We start from the raw sequence: 17967 nt of genomic DNA, 5'->3' as shown, positions 1-17967 counted from the left end.
TTTTCTGTAGCTTTTTTTTTTTTTAAAGCCATCCTAATTTGACACCCTGTGATCAATCTCAAAACTGTGAAATTCACTGTTCTGACACTCTGCCTATAAACAGGAGTTCATTCTTGCGGCAAATTGTCCATTGTTACCAAAGGCTTGCCGAGGTTCAGCACTACCGGTGAAGAACTGCAAACTTCTGGCAAACATTTGCGGCAAATCACAAACTCATTTGCATGTGAAAAAAACAAGCGGCAAATTTGGCAGCAAATTTGCGGCAAGTTTGTGGCTAGTTTAGATTTTTGTAAGGGTGAGGATTTTCACATTGGTGTTATAGAGGAATTATAAAACCAAAATGTTTTGTTTTTATAAACTTAATCCAATATTTTAAATCTAAGGGTATTTTCACAGTAGAGCTTTTAGTGCGGACCTGAGCGTGCTTGAAGTGGCAGTCTGGGATATGCTCATGTGGACTCCAGTAGTTCACAATTGGTAAGAACATAATCCGGTATACCTTGCAGAAGTGAACTGTATAATTTTTTTAATTTGCAGATTATATTAGACCTCTAATGCATTTTTTATTCCTGCTTGTATAAACAGAAATTGCTAAACAGAATAGCTGCTCATATTCTTTGCATCTCTTGCAATACATCCATGGCAGACAGACACAAGTGCTGTTCTGTGTGTGTTATGGTTTGGTAGTAAAACCAAAGGGACAACCTCATGAATAAAACAATGAGCAATCGAACAAAGTGTCAAAAAATTTTAAAAGGGGAATTACAATCCAGTTTATTTACAGAAAATAAGGAGAGAAAGCCAAATCTGAGGCAGTTTTGTGTGTGTGTGTGTGTGTGTGTGTGTGTGTGTGTATGTGTGTGTGTTGCTCTTACTGGGTGTAGCTTTTGTGTTGAGAGACTGACATATCTGATGATGACAGCTTATCACAGTAGGTTGTAAATTTTAAAACTCCCTCAAGGCTGTGTTCTCATTAATAGGACATGCCGATGATCGGAGCGTGTCATCTCTGACAGATATTTATGAGAGCAGTGACTTGGCATCTTGTTTCTAAAAAGGTAATCCAGAGTTCAGCGGGAGCTCATTGTTGTGGGTTTTTCTCGGAGCCTCCCTGTCATGGAGAATCACGATTCATCTCCCTCCACATGGTCACAGGAAGCGTACGCTTCTTCACCCCCTGAAATGTGTTTCTGCCTGATGGTGCATGAGCCACTAGACTCTGGCAGGAGGCAGATGACCCCAAGCACAGGACTTTCTGATCTCAGAAGAGATCCGTTCTATATCGGTATGAAACAAAGGAGCCAAGATGCAGTGCAAGAGCTAAGTAGGTCATCGAAATGAAAAAAATAAAGTAAAAAAATGAGCGGAGAACATACACCTCGACATGCGTTGCATGCTTAATGTTTGTTGTGTGGAAATGTTATAGACTATTAATAGTCATTCCATTATATTTAACCTTTTCATGAGTAGGGTCTAAATTCTTCTGCAGTGCCCCCTGGAGCGAGTTATTTTTGCACGTGACACTGCACAGCCGGTAGAGGGGGGCAGAGTGTTGATCAGTATTTTTTATTTTTTTTTATAATTTTAATTTTTGATTTCTTGTCATAAAAAAAATATTGTATATAATATAGTAAACATATGAACAAATGGGTTATGTCTGCTTTATTTATTTTGTTTTTTTAGCTGTAAAAAATGAATGAACAGATGATATCAGCAGTCCGGTTTGCCTATGCACCGTGTGTGTGTGTGTGTGTGTGTGTGTGTACATGTTTATGCTACATTGTGGGGACCAAATGTCCCCACAAGGATAGTAAAACCTGAGATCACCTACACTGTGGGGCCCAGCCAGCGTTCGATGTTTTTGAAAAAATGATGTTTTTTCGAAAATGTAAAAATGCAAAAAGGTTTCTGTGAGGGTTAGGTTTAAGGGTAGGGTTAGGGTTAGGGGATAGAAATTATCATTAGATCTGTATAAAATCCATAAAATGCATGGTCATCTATGAAAAGTCCCCACAATGATATAAAAACAAGTGTGTGTGTGTGTGTGTGTGTGTGTGTGTGTGTGACAAGCGCTAATGTAAACAGACTTGGCTGCGTGCTTGGATTTTCACACTCGATCAGCATGTTTTCACTGTCAGTATATGAGTTTTAAACTATTGTGGTGCTTTTGTGATAGTTTGGCTCTCTGTTTCAGAAAACAAATGTATTATATGCCTGAAAAGATTGTATGAGTTGCTGTTTGTGTGAATGAAAACCACATCTGCACCTAAGCAGACATGGCTGTGTGCATGGGAAGATCGTGTTTAGATATGATGGGTGTGCATATACAAGCTGTGAACTGTTATCGTGGTACTTTGGTGACAATGTGGCTGTTTGTTGCATAAAATAAACATATTATATGCTTGAAAAGACTCTTTGAGTAGCTGTTTGTTTGACGAATGACAACCGCTACTAATATAAACAGATGGCTGCATGCATCAGAGGAAGATCGCGTTTGTTGTATTGGCTGTGCGTATAAGAGCTATAAACTTTTTATTGTGGTACTTTGGTGACGAGATGGATGTATGTATATAAAATAAACGTATTCTGTGGTTTAAAAGACTATGAGTAACTGTTTGAGCTAATATAAATAACAGACACTTGACAAGCGCACCATTTGTGAATCTGGCAGCTTGAAACGTAACTGGTTGTTGCAGAAACACATATGTGTGACGCTGCTCTGCGGGGCCCAGTTATTAATGACGGTATGTATGAAAGGGTTGATTATGAATTTCAAATAAGACAAAAGCATTGGAAAAGTGGATCGATATCTGACATTGGGGATAAAAAAATGGAGCAATGGCACATTGATTGTGTGGGAAAAAGTTGAAATAGAAAAATGGGCTTGTGCCTTTTACATCTCAAGTGGCCCAGTAGTGTGGAAAAACCCTCTTGGTGCCAATCTGAATTGCATCATATTATATTATTGTCTATCTGTTCCTCTCCCTTTTTCTCCCTCTCAGTCTGAAAACTTACTTCACACAGCACACAACATTTCTTTCTCCTTCTTTCTCCCTGTCCTTTCGTGTCTTTCTTTTTCATTCTTTCTCTCCATCCCTCATTTCCCCCCTCCATCTGTGTTTGATCAATATAGTGTAATTAAAGGAGGGATGAAGCAGGCTCCTTGAGGAACAGCAGGAGTCTGACACTGTCTCCTCTGACACACTGCTGGCCCTCACTCATTCTGATGTATAATGTATGCATTATTCAAAGAGGAGTGTAAATATTTGATTGAACAGCCATGTGTGATAGACAGTCTTAATTAATTAATCATATCTGTCATGCTGATTTTTAGATGATTGATGGTTCTTTGTATGCTAGATGATAAACAATATAGGACATAAATCTTACAGATCAGCATTAACTTATTTGTTACAGTAAAATAATTATACACTGCAAAAAACTTTTCTTAATTAGTATTTAAGAATATCTAAATATCCTTAAAACAAGATATATTTACTAGCAAAATGGCATAAGATATTAAGTCTTGTTTTTAGAAAATTTAGTAATCTTTACACTTAAAAGAAGAAGAAAAAAAATCTCCCAGTGGGGTGAGAAAAATAAAGCTTTTTCCCTTTGAAATAATTACATTTTTCTTACCCCATTACAAATAGTTCTTGTTTTTTCTAGGAAGACCTTTGATATTAGGGCAAAAATTATATTCTTGATAATAATTTTTGTATTGTTTTCCTGTAAAAATATGTAAAAATCCTTAAAACAAGATCAGTTTGATTTATATTGTTTTAGAAAGAACACTGCATAAGATATTTAGGTTTTTCAGAGAATGTATTTTTAACATGTGTATTTTGTCTTACTGTACTGGCAGAGTTTTTATAGTCAAAACAAGTGATAAAATCTACCAGTGCTGAAGAAGTAATGCAAAGTATTTAGAATACGTTACTGACCTTGAGTAATCTAACGGAATATGTTACAAATTACATTTTACAGCATGTATTCTGTAATATGTAGTGGAATACATTTCAAAAGTAACCCTCCCAACCCTGCTTATGCCATTTTGCTTGTCTAATACTAATTAAGAAAAATATTTTTGCAGTGTATAAAACATTAGGGGGTCAAAGCCGTGAGTGTTTGGAGTATCTTTAATGGAGTGACTATTTGCACAAGGTGTTAATAGCACCTGCCACACAGCGTGGCTGTTTGCACTCCAATAGTCTGTTGGAAACACAGACAAACATCACCTTGTGTAGCTGAAATAGTGTAGTTGGTAACGACGGAATAACTGTGTTATTTTTTTTTTCTGTGTGGATGACCTGGGTTCTAATCTGCCTTTTGTCCTACTTTTTCCCATCCTGATTCCTCTCCCCACTCTTAATATTTCAATTAATACTACTTATAATCATAAATAAAACTGAATATAAAGGTTGATTTCCTCACAGTGATTTGGTCACATGTGAAGGCCGGGGAGAATGGTTTGATCCTGGTAACCATGGTTTTACTATAGTAATATTGTAGTAACCATGTTTTTTGTCAAAAGCCATAGTTTTTATTCAATTAACCATGCTGTTCCTAAAGTAATATAGTGTTAATATACAGTAGTAACCACATTTAATGTTGTGGTTACTATGATTTTACTACAGAATACAGTACCATGGTGATAATATGGTAACTGAAGTAAAACCATGTTTAATTTTTGTAAGAGAAGGTAAGGTTTAGGGGTAGGGGTTGGTGTAGGGTGTCTGTGGGATTCTAAATAAACACAATAAACACACTGCAGTGATCCCCCTATGTTAGTATATATTTTGGAGTGTAAATAGCATCTAATACTAGAAAAAGTGTAAATGTCTGTTTAGCCTTTTTTTTCTATTGAATGAAACAGGGTCACTAAACATGGACCTAATCACAAATAATAACCCATTTATAAGTTATGTTTGAATATATTGGCCTTTGCCATTGTATTGATTGTAAAAGTGAAGACATGACATGGTATTATGGGAGAACAGGTTTAGGACACCTGTACGGGCACCATGACTCAATTTGTTTAGAGCACATTTGCTAACTGGTAGGCCACGGCTCCAACTAGACAATTATTTTCAGAATTAGTTAAATGAAGAACTAATTTGGATGTCATCTTTGGATAAAACCTGTACCTTATTTCCATAATTTCAAAGACCGTTTCCTTACATTATATTCAGAAAATACACAATCATTTTAAGAAAACTAACCAATTTTTGAAAGATGAAGTAGTCATATTAAAACACATTTAACTCCATATCAAATGCTTTTCTGTTATCTGTGCAGCACTGTTGCATTTTTAGTTAGGCCCGGATACAGTTGTCTCCTTCCAGGATCAATGATACGGTGATTGATCGTTTAATTGCGGTCCTCCTTGGCTGCTTGTACAGGCAGTCTTTCGCCGAGAAGTCAATGTGTTTTTCTCTTTTTCTTTTTTCCGGCCTGCTTGGCCTGTGCTGAGGCCAGGAACCGTAGACAGATAATCTATTTGTTCTAATTTCAAGATTCACCCCACACCCCTCCCTCCCCTTCCTGAATAAGTCATTCCGCTCTGTATCTTCTTCTTGCCATCTCATGTGCTGTGCTCGGCACTTCAGCTCTTCCACATCAGCACATTTCATTGGTCCGGTCATCTGATGTTTCAGCAGTCTTCTGTTCTACATGCTCTTTCACCACAAAACTTAATCTAATCGTGTTATAACCTCCCGGCCTCAGATGATTGCAATCCAGTTTGCATTTATGTGATTTGATTTCAAGCATTTGATTTTATGGTATTGTAACAAAGAAGGAATCATTCCAGTGCATGTTTTCAGGAGTTGATACAGACACTGATTTCTGTGTATTCTATTTGACCTCTCCACACCACTGACAATCTGCAGGATGCAGCTTATCTGAGATGGTGTGTGTGTGTGTGTGTGTGTGTGTGTGTGTGTGTGTGTGTGTGTGTGTGTGTGTGTGTGTGTGTGTGTGTGTGTGTGTGTGTGTGTGTGAAGTGCTGATGAGGGGCAGTGGTCTGACAGAACACAGGCCCAACTCCAGGTCAGCATTTGGGCAGATGTGGACACAGATAAGCTGACGCAGAGAACAGATCAACTAAATGTGCTCATCAATCATGGAGAGAGAAGTGTTTCTCTCAGGAGTTGCTGGAATGAACACTTTACCTGCATTCAGTTTAATTCACAAGTCTTTTGGGGGAGGCAAATCAGCTAATGTATACTTCAGAATGAGTGGGACATGAAGAAAGCAAACATGTTATTGGGGTGAAAAGAGAGAGACAACTAATTTTGTGGGTGGGTTCTGGGACGCTAAGAATAAGAGCTGGCAGTTTTATCGATTTGGCTCAAGGCATCATGCAGTGACAACAGCTATGTATCTGTTAGGTCAGTCATGTATTTTTACACATTACATTGTTTTCTTAGTTAAGCTGACTCCTGGAAACTGCACTTGTTACTAACATGATGACTGGATGATGAATGAGGTGCCAGAATCAATTGGGTGTGTAATTACACTTCATCATTTGGATCTCTGTGCTCTGATTCTGTTTCTCATAGTAGAAACACACAGACACAGACACACACACACACACACACACACACACACACACACACACACACACACACACACACATACTCAAACTTGTTTTTATATCATTGTGGGGACTCTCCATAGATTTCCATGCATTTTATGGATTGTTTACAGATCTAATGATAATTTCTATCCCCTAATCCTACCCTTAAACATAACCCTCACAGAAACCTTTTTGCATTTTTTACATTTTCAAAAAAACATCATTTAGTATGTTTAATAAGCCATTTCCCTCGTGGGGACCGCTGGCTGGGCCCCACAGTGTAGGTGATCTCAGGTTTTAATATCCTTGTGGGGACATTTGGTCTCCACAATGTTGTATAAACATAGTACACACACACACACACACACACACACATTTTCTATACTAAGGGTTTTCATTTAAGTGTTATAGCTTATTGTTGTTAGAAATATTTTTCAGAATATAAGCTTTTATACTTTCCTAATGGTAAGATAAATTAGATAATATCTACATAAGTTTATGTTTAGGTTAATTTTGAGTTAGAAATTGTTTATTTGACTAATTTAAATTGTTTCTCTTTTTCTCTTAAACATTAAATAGTGGTTGTTTTTGTTTTGTTTTGTTTTTTGATAGTGAGGGAGAGTTCAAGACAAGATGACAGATAAATATGGTTTAGACATGGTTTAGAATAGGCATAGATATGGTTATAGAATATGTTTATTCTTGTTAGATTTGTAAATAATGGTGATGATGATGATATTATGATAATAATAGATTCGATTTTTTATACAGCTCAAATAAAGATTGAAAACTAAAGTGCTGCATAGGTCAGAATATAAAAAACATTTAGAAAAATAAATAAATACTTGAAACCACAATGAATCATAAAAGTATTTTTTATTATTTTTTTTTATTTTTTATTTTTTTGGGCAAATTGAGAGTTTTACCAGCTGCAAACATGCAGACTTCTTACGAGGTCTTCTTATGGATTCTGTGATCTTTTGTTTTTGTAAATTCATGTGATTTTTGATTTTGTTATTTTCATGCTTTATTTTGTTCTTTTCTTGTATTTTAGTTCTTGTAAGTCTTTGTAAGTCATAGACGTGATAGAAATGAGTATGAGCCGTGATTTAACATGCAGTACTCATCAAAACAGGCAAGTAGGAGCATAGATCATTTTCAATACATGACAAGGAACAGAGCAAACAAGAGGGCTTAAAATATGCAGGGACAAAAGATTGATAACTAACAAGACAAGAGACACATCAATGGGATAATAAAATACAGACAAGACAAGGACATCAATATGATCAATATAAAATCATCAACAAAACAACACATGAAAATATGTAATACAAATATGTAACATTAAAAAAGCCATTACACATTTGTAAATAGAATCAGAATCAGAATCAGCTTTATTGCCAAGTATTCTTATACATACAAGGAATTTGTCTTGGTGACAGGAGCTTCCAGTGTACAACAATACAAAAACAATACAAAAACAGCAGCAAGACATAGATAATAATAAAAAATAAAAAATAAAACTAATTATACACATACGTACAGACACACACATACATACATTCACACATGCACATGGGTAGTGCAAATCTAATACAATCTGTTATGTAACTTGAGCAGTTTGTCAAATTTCGACACACGTTGACTTTTCTATAATTCACAAAGAACCGGACCGAACCATTGCTCTTAGGTACCAAAATTACCGGGCTGGCCCGATCACTGTGGGATTCTTCTATTACCCCATATCGAGCATGGCCTTTAATTCTTCCCGTACTACACGTTTCTTGTATTCGGGTAAGCGGTAGGGCCGGCTACGTACCACTACCCCAGGGGTTGTCTCGATGTGGTGTTCTATGAGGTTAGTGCGGCCGGGAAGAGGCGAGAACATGTCAGAGAAACTTTTTTGCAATCTGACAACCTCTGTACGTTGTGACGGCGAGAGGTGGTCTCCACATGGGACTGGAGTGAACTGATTGGCTTTTAGGCTCACCTCCGGACTGAGCTCCTCCCTCTCTGGAACTACTGTCACCAAGGATATGGGGACCGCCTCTCTCCATGGGTTTAGGAGGTTGAGGTGGTAAATTTGATGAGCCCCGCCCCTATCCATACACACTACCTCATAGTTGACTTCCCCAACTCGCCGTGTGACCTCAAAGGGTCCTTGCCACTTCGCGAGTAATATTGAGCTCGGTGTTTGCAGCAATACAAGTACTTTATCTCCCTGTGCAAACTCCCGTCGCCGAGCTCCCCTGTTATACAGTCGGGACTGACATTCTTGCGCCTGTAGCAAATTCTCCTGTGATAGATGCCCCAGTGTGTGGAGTTTTGCTCTCAGGTCAAGAACGTATTGAATTTCATTTTTGCTTTGTGAAGGTCCCTCCTCCCAGTTTTCCTTCATGACATCTAAGACGCCACAGGGCTTACGCCCATATAATAATTCAAAAGGGGAAAACCCCGTGGAGGCTTGCTGGACCTCTTGCACTGCAAATAACAGGGGTTTGAGCCACCAATCCCAATTCCAAGCATCTTTGTGCATGAACTTACAAATCATATTTTTAAAGGTTTTATTAAAACGTTCGACCAAGCCGCCTGTTTGTGGATGGTACATGCTTGTCAGAATCTATTTAATACCTAATAATTCATACAGCTTGTGTAGTGTACATGACATGAAAGTAGTGCCCTGATCAGTGAGGATTACTTTCGGAATCCCCACTCGGGAGATTATTCTGAAAAGTGCCTCCACAACACTATGTGCTGAGGTGTTGCGAAGAGTCACTGCTTTCGGGTATCGCTTTGCGTAGTCCACCAGAACCAACTCAAAGTGATGCTCGTGTGCTGACCATTCTAATGGCCAGAGGAGGTCATGCCAACTCTGTCAAAGGGAACCTCGATCAACGGAAGAGGGCGCATTGGCACTTTTGGAGTGGCCGGCGGATTCACCAGCTGACATTCACGGCATGTCACACACCACCGGCTAACATCCCCGTGAATGCCCGGCCAATAGAAATGGGCCATGAGATGGCTTAGTGTTTTCCTCTGTCCCAAATGACCTGCCATTGGACTATGTTGAGCCACCTGGAACAACATTTCCTGACGGCTCCTTGGTACTAACAACTGTGTTGTATCTTCTTTTGTCTGATCGTCCTGCGTCGCTTGATACAACCGATCATTTATAATTGAGAAATACGGACATTACTTTCACTTGGTCAAATGCATGCTTAAGAGTCTCATCTCACATCTGCTCCAGGGGAAGATCCCGCCGCTTCATCTTGACACGGAGCTGACATAGACAGCCCCAGCTCTGCCTCCACCATTAGCTCATTGCACACCAAACACTGTCCCACTTTATTACAGGACCCATCCACACACAACCCTTTTGACAATTCAGGAAAAGCCGGCCGATTAGTACCCAAAATTAATGGATGGGTGAGATGAGAACTAACCACAGCCTCAATGTTATGCTTTTGACCCTGAAATAGAATAGTGACGTCACGGCAGGATAATCGTAAATATCCCCGTGCGCACACCTCACCTTCACCCGATTATTTGTATTCAGTGCCCCATTTTGAACCAAGCATTGATGAATAGAGGTTTGGTTACAACCTGAATCCACAAAGGCTTGGTATGTACTCTGATATAATATATATATATATATATATATATATATATATATATATATATATATATATATATATACGTATATATATATATATATATATATATATATATATATATATATATATATATATATATATACGTATATTATATCAGAGCCAAGTTGATAATGGGTCATTTTACCTACTTAAAGAGTATCTTTTTCTGACTCATCTTCTCTGTTGTTTTTGAGCATGCAGAAGTAGTTCTCAGAATTAATGAACAGCAGACAAATAGCATTACTCAAAGAAGTGGAAGGTGACACCTGCCTAGTCAGCCTTGTTATCAAAAGCGAGCAAGTTGAACTGTATCGTGCAGTGGAAAAGCCCCATTAGACTTGCAGAAGTTCGTTTAAAGCATCTTAAGTCACCAACAGAGACACGGACACTCCCGCAGTACAGAAAATTTCTCGATGCATCTATTTATCTTTGTTTGTCATCTCTTTTTTCCTGTCTCTACCTGACCTGTGCACTCTATTTAACTTATTTACAGATAACAGATTTGCTTGTTATTGTTTCAATGCCTGTGATATTCACCAACTTTAATACAAAAAACTTCATATATTTCCCAGCACTTCCTGTCTGAGCTCATGGGGCTCACTTTTCTGTCTCTTTCTACCATCAGCTCTCCATAATAAGATACCCACTGCTTTGAGAGATCCTAATGCATTGCACCTGCACACTGTGGAGGTAGAAAAAAAAATAAAGGGGAGAGAGAGAAAGAGAGAGGGTTGTGCTGCAAAACAGAAGTGGAATGCTCTGTATCTGGGTAGCCCACCTGCCAGGTCCCAGATGTATGTGTGTGTGTATCGTGCTGGGCTGATGCGAGACTGCCATGCTTGGTCAATATTAAAAGGGGGAGGGCTAATATCTCTCTGTTCCATGTGAATCATTCTGCAGTTCATGTTTAATTGGCTCTCGTTAGACAAAAATAAGTTGGTGTGCAGTTTGTTTGATAAGGGGATTGATTTGACAAATTATAAAGGAGCAATTTATGATTGCAAAACGCAGACATTTCCTTCCACCCTGAAGGAAATGTCCATCAAATACATCACACTATATAGATGCAAAATATAAGAACTTCAAAGAGCAGTCATCTGAAGTTTTACATGAATTTATTCAATTTATTTATGTCAGGTGAAAATTTCTTCCAACATCTAAGGCCACTTTCACACTAATCCGTTTTCGCTTGAAAACTTTATTTATTGTTTCCAAAGTATGCAGTAATAGAGAGCCCTTTCGAAACGCTCCATATTTGCTGAAGGAACAGTTCTATTGTGGATGAGAGGCTTAAATGTAGTGTTTTCAAACAGGCGCTTGGGATGACCTCAGCCTCTCCTCCTGGCAATGAGGGTGCCCTCACGGCATTCGAACGGGGGAGTCCTTGCAGCGCTTCGAATGGGAAGCCCATGATACAAATAAACGTGAGTTAGCTTGCACGGCATTCGAGTGGGAGAACCCCCACAGAGGTTTGAACGGGAGAGCCCTTGAGTGATTGCGGGACGGGGGGCTTCCGGACTGGCCGGGGTGGACCCCTGCTGCGTCCAAACATTTGGGCCCCCTGACCCAGATGAGAACTTGTGGCTAGTTAATGAGGGCTTGATAGATTTTCCTGATATGAAGGCGGTTGGTACGGATGTAACCAAGGAATGCGTCAGATGACCAGCGGCCCAGGGAAGTGGGATGGAGGAGTCTGAGAGGATGGTTTAAGGGAATTTCAGTACTGAACAGGGAGGAACTGGGGTTGGTGTCGGGTTTGCTTCTGGGGCCAAGGCTCTGAATTCTGAATGAGAAAATGAGAGAGGGATTCAGTCATCTGTTTTTTTGTTTTTTTTTTGCATGGAATGTGCTTGGTATAATAAATTGGTTATGGATGGAAATCCAGGTTAGGCGCCTAAGAAGGGATGACAATTCTGGAGAACGGGATCTGCCTATATTAATGCACTGGAGAGTGGCTTAGTTATCACAGTGGACTAGGATGCTTTTAGATGTCCATTCTGACCCCCAGAGGGAGGCTGCTACCACTATGGGATACAGTTCAAACAAGTCGGAAGGTGTTGAATGAAGGTTTTTTTTTGTCATGTTGGGGGGCCAGGTGGATGCAAACCATTGGCCTTGGTAGTAGCCTCCGAATCCGACGGATGGTGCTGTGTCATTGTACAATTGGATGTCGTCGGGGGAGGAAATTAAATCTTCGTAAAAGAAGGAAATGCCGTTCCAGTGACTGAGGAAGGTTGACCATAGCAGTAAGTCGGCCTGGCATGCTTGGTCCAGGACCACGGTGTCGTTTAGGGCAGGGACTGAAGAGGCTAGAGAAAGGAGATGTAAGATGAACAGGCATCCTTAGGGAATGATGCACATAGCAGAGTTTAGATGGCCGAAGAGGGAGAGGAGATCGCTTTTTATGCAACTTGAGTTTAGTAGGATGTTTGAAATGATTGAAATTATCCTATTAATCTTCTCTTTAGGGAGAGATTAGAGAAATTTGGCTGTATCGAGATGGATGCCTAAAAATTCGATGGAAGTAGATGGACTGTTTTTTGTGTGCGATGGGAATTCCCAGTTTGGAGAGCACCTTTGTAATTCTGGTGAGATGGAGAGCTGGGGGGGAGTCGTGAGGCGAGATGGTGAGGAAGTCGTCAAGCAGGTGGATGAGGTAAGGCACGGAGTAGTTATTAGACAGAAACCAGTAGATCACTTCAAATAGCATATCGAAAATCTTGGGGCTGCTTTTGCAGCTGAAAGTGAGGTGGACGGCAAAGTAAAACATTTTATTTCAGCGGATGCTGAAGAGGTGCCAGAAGTCAGGGTGCAGGGGCATAATTTTGAATACCGATGTTATGTCGAATTTAGCAAGCCACGCCTCTCTACCTACTTTTTTGATCAATCAAATTGCTTGATCGACATTGTGATAGCAGAGGGAGTATTCGTTAATAGAGATGAGACTGTTGATGCTCGGATGAGGTCCTTCATGGGGGGCTGAGAGATCGATTATGAGACATTTTTCTCAGCCGAGCATGTGATAAAAGGCATATAAATCTGAGCATGTGGGAAACGCTGCAAGAGGGATTTTTAAGGTTAATAGAGAACTCGCCGCAGAGAAGAGGTCTCCGAGTGTGAGGTTTGGTGGCCTCGATTCGCTGCTGGAGAATAAGGAATGGCGTTGGGGGAAGCAGAGATGATCCTGGGTTGGACGAGCTGTTGTGGGGAGTCCGGAGCAATGGTTAATTCGTAGTCAGAGGGGAACAGGTCAAGTTCCTGAGACATCTTCAAGTATGGGTGGGGCGTAATGCTGGAAGTCTTGATGCCATGTAGAGGTAAGCGGCTGTTTATATACACTCACTCAGGTGATGTTATTGATCAGATTAAATTGCCTTGCTCCTCCCGAACCTTGTTTATAAAACTCCATCTAATGGTGCAATACTCAAAAAAGTTGGGTATAAAATAATGGATAACTCAGTGAATTAGATTATTTAGATGTAAAGTATTTTTGATACTTGACAGTATTGAATAAAATGCAAGTGCCAGTATACAGTATTTATAGTTGAATATTTCTCTCTTTTTTTTTTCTTTGAGCGTGTTGCTTTGCATTCTGTAATTGTCCTACCTTCAAGGGACACAAGCATTGAATTTAGCCAAAAGAGGCCTATTTCAGAAGGCAGCGTAATGTTACTGCCTGCCTTCTGGGACAGCCTTCGTGCCTGGAGTGTGCCTGTGTGCCTCAAAATGCTGTTTAGGTAGGAAGCTCATTAGGGTTTTGAACAGAGCTGTAATCTAATTTAATTGTCTTTAAAAGGTTTAAAGTAATTTGGGGCTAATTTAAAAAGTTTTACACATTAACAAATGAATTGTGTTTTTGTGAAAAGTGATCTGAATGGTGCACATTCACATGAGATACTGTACTCATAATAGTAAGTGTTTTTATTATACATTTTGCGGGTCACCCCTTCAGTGTGCTTCGCTATGTTGAGATGACATGGTCCGCTCTGTTTCACTAAACGTCAAAGAAGACAATCCTTGCACTCATTGGCTGCCGCCTTTGTAGATATGCATGTCTTTGCTTAGTGCCATGTTGTTTGGTGACGCGAAGAGCAAAAAGAACACAATGGAACATATTTATTATCGTGCTTTAGAAGAGGAGACAACAGGAGATTCAGTAGCTGTACTGCCGAAGTAGAGAAAAAGGTCCGAAGCAAGAAGACAGAAAGTAAACATCGATACGGCATACTCAAGGTAGAAAGATTTGATGATGGAGAAAAACCTGAGTAGTGATGCCGATGTTGCTTCTTTTTTGTTGGACAGGTAAGAAATGATTAATTGTTAAGACCACTCTCTAAAATAGTATCAGTGGAATTTACAGAAAACTCATACAAGTTTTTTTTCAAATGACGTGTGTAGTCAACATATGTTAGTAATGGACAGTTTTCAGCGGTGTTTACAAATGCAACCGGAAAGCAATGTGTAATTATATTCTTTATTATCACAGCTATAGTAAGTGGGGCCCATCCACCTCAGTCTCTATGAAATGGCATATGTCTTCATTCGTTTAGTAGCTTGGCACAGCGATTGTTGTGGATTTTGAGTAAATCATGATGTTGGTTTGCTTGGAAACAAAACGAGTTCTTCAAATACAGTTATTCATGGACATTCTAAATTTGATCATCAAAAACAAATCTAATCTTTCCTTTACCATGACATTCTGTATCGCTAGATAATTGAGGTTTATTTTACGCTAAGCAGTTCTTTAATAAAGGTAATAACTGTCTTTAGAAATAACGTGAAATGTAGACAGTCTCAGAAGAGAATTTTGATATGAGGGACAATAATAATCTGTCCTTAACTGCAGAAGTCTGTTCGCTTGAATTCTGATGTTTGTTTTTAGGTAAAGCAGTTATATTATAGTAGTAGTAATAAATAACTTTAGAAATTACCTCAAACTCTGACATTTTCCAGATGCAAATGATATTCCAGAGCTGGCGAGGGCAGCAGAGATGATCATGCTGATCCATAACGATAGATGGCAGTTCAGCGTCTAACACCACTGTCATATCTGTACTTAAAGTACACGAAGAAGAGTAATGCTAATGCTAGCTAAAGAACTCCTGATTGCCCCTTTAAATCTTTGCGGTATTTGTGGTGTGTGTGTGTGTGTGTGTGGGCAGGTTTAAGTGGTTTACGAGGACTTTTTTTTATTACAAACTGGTAATTACAAGGGTATTATGCTATAAATGTGGTTTATGAGGACATTTCTAGTGTCCCCATAATTTAAATAGCTTAAAAAACACACTAAGCGATGTTTTATTGAAAATGTAAAAATGCAGAAAGTTTTTTGTGAGGGTTAGGTTTAGGGTTAGGGTTAGGGTTAGGGGATATACTGTATAGTTCGTACAGTATAAAAATCATTATGTCTGTGGAGAGTCCTCATAATGATAGCTGCACCAACAGCTGTGTGTGTGTGTGTGTGTGTGTGTGTGTGTGTGTGTGTGTGTGTGTATGTCTGTCAGTGTTGTGGCTCGGGTGGTTTCTCCTTCACTTGTCTAACAGGAGGTGAGGTTTATGTGTGAGTAACACACACACACACACACACACACACACACACACGCTTTAAAATATTTAATTTAAGTCTGCCAATAAAGAAACCAAGCTCAAGAGGCTAAACGTTCTCCTTATTAAAACATGAAAAATGCTATTTCTTCCACTCCACAATATCTCATGGTTGCATTCCTGTAACAACATTTTACGAAAAACAAACTTCTCCAGAAGTGTCAGATGCTGAGCAATCAGCGAGCCAAGTAAATATTGCTGATAATTATTTTACCTGTTTGGCAAGGAGAATGGTCGAACCACTCAGACTTATCAATAATGTAGCAGTCAAGCAGAGACTGGGAAGTGCAGCGCTTCTCTGTGAACAGAATGTGGTGTCTTTTGGGACTTTGCTGACTGACTGAGCACTGTGTTAATGATAACATGTTGAATGTTTGGATGCCTCGAGACACACTTACTGATTACCAGAAGACTGCCTGATCCAGCACATTCAGTCACAGAAGAGACAGACCAGAGGGTGTGAGCAAACCACTCTGCAGTATTGCTAAAAACACTTTGACCCTTCAGAGGCATTATACCCTGAAGACTGAAGACAGCAAATTATGTTAAAGAGTCCATATCATAGAATGTGCCTCGCTATTTAGAAATAAAATAGTACTATCTAGATATAATGTTCAACACAAAGCTCTCTTCTCAGTCCACCCAAACCCTTTATGGAAGCTACTATAATTAGCAAAACATTTGTCATTCATGAATCGCCACAGTGTTGACATAACAACTATAAGCATATTATTAACATAACTACCAAGTTTTATATGTCAAAACCTATTCTGCATTAAAGGGATAGTTCACCCAAAAATAAAAATTCTCTCATCATTTACTCACCATCATGCCATCCCAGATGTGTATGACTTTCTTTCTTTTGCTGAACACGAACAAAGATTTTTAGAAGATTATTTCAGCTCTGTAGATCCACACAATGCAAGTGAATGGGTACCAACATTTTGAATCTCCAAAAGAACATAAAGGCAGCATAAAAGTAATCCATATGACTCCATTGATTAAATCAATATCTTCAGAAGCAATATGATAAATGTGGGTGAAAAACAGATCAATATTTAAGAATTTTTTTTATTATAAATCACCACTTTCACATTCTTCTTTTGTTTTTGGCGATTCACATCGTTCGTGCATATCACACTATTAGGCAGGGAGGAGAATTTATGGTAAAAAAAAAAAAAGGTCTTAAAATGTCTCACCCACACCTATCATATCACTTCTAATGGTTTGGATTTAACCACTGAGTCTTATGAATGACTTCTTGCTGCGTCTGTGTGAATTTTGAAGCTGCTTTTGGAGCTTGGAGCTTTTGGTACCCATTCACTTGCTTTGTATGGACCTACAGAGCTGAAATATTCTTCTACAAATCTTCGTTTGTGTTCAGCAGCAGAAATTAATGCACATCTGGGATGGCATGAGGGTGAGTAAATGATGATAGAATTAAATTTTTTGGGTGAACTATCCCTTTAAGCAACTTGCCCCAATCTAAAGAACAACAGATTTACTCTGGTAAATCTGAATATAGGCTGTTTTCCAAACAATTCCAAACACGTCATGGCAAGGACATTATCATTCATTTCACAATTTCACAATCAAAGAGGTTAACGTCATGGTTACTGGTGTAACCTCCATTCCCTGATGGAGGGAACGAGACGTTGGTGTCGATGTAGTGACACTAGGGGTCACTCTTGGGAGCCCGAGACACCTCTGGTCTTTGATAAAAGGCCAATGAAAATTGGCGAGTGGTATTTGCATGCCACTCCCCCGAACATACGGGTATAAAAGGAGCTGGTATGCAACCACTCATTCAGGTTTTACGCTGAGGAGCCGATATAAGGTCCGGCCATTTCAGCGGGTAGTTCAGCGTTGTGGCAGGAGGGACCAACGTCTCGTTCCCTCCATCAGGGAACGGAGGTTACACCAGTAACCATGACGTTCCCTATCTGTCACTCACTCGACGTTGGTGTCGATGTAGTGACACTAGGGGTCCCTATACAAAACGCCACAAGGCTGAACTGTGTTACGTGAACTGGCGGTGTGTGGTGGGCAGACTTGCTGTGTGCCTCATAGCCAGCGCACCAGGTCGACACGTAACCTCCCCCAACACATTTATGAGTGTCAAACGGC

At 39.4% G+C, this 17967-nt stretch overlaps 1 protein-coding gene across 4 annotated transcripts in view; it reads left to right on the top strand.

The window, feature by feature from the left end:
• The window catches only part of LOC127431992 (netrin-G1-like), a 180756-nt gene that overhangs the window by 99302 nt on the left and 63487 nt on the right, over positions 1-17967 (top strand). The gene's annotated exons all lie outside the window — the stretch shown is intronic.

Source organism: Myxocyprinus asiaticus, chromosome 41 (assembly GCF_019703515.2).
Source record: "Myxocyprinus asiaticus isolate MX2 ecotype Aquarium Trade chromosome 41, UBuf_Myxa_2, whole genome shotgun sequence".
Taxonomy (NCBI): Eukaryota; Metazoa; Chordata; class Actinopteri; order Cypriniformes; family Catostomidae; genus Myxocyprinus; species Myxocyprinus asiaticus.
Note: the sequence above shows the minus strand (reverse complement) of the source record. Positions and strands in the feature narration are given on the sequence as shown.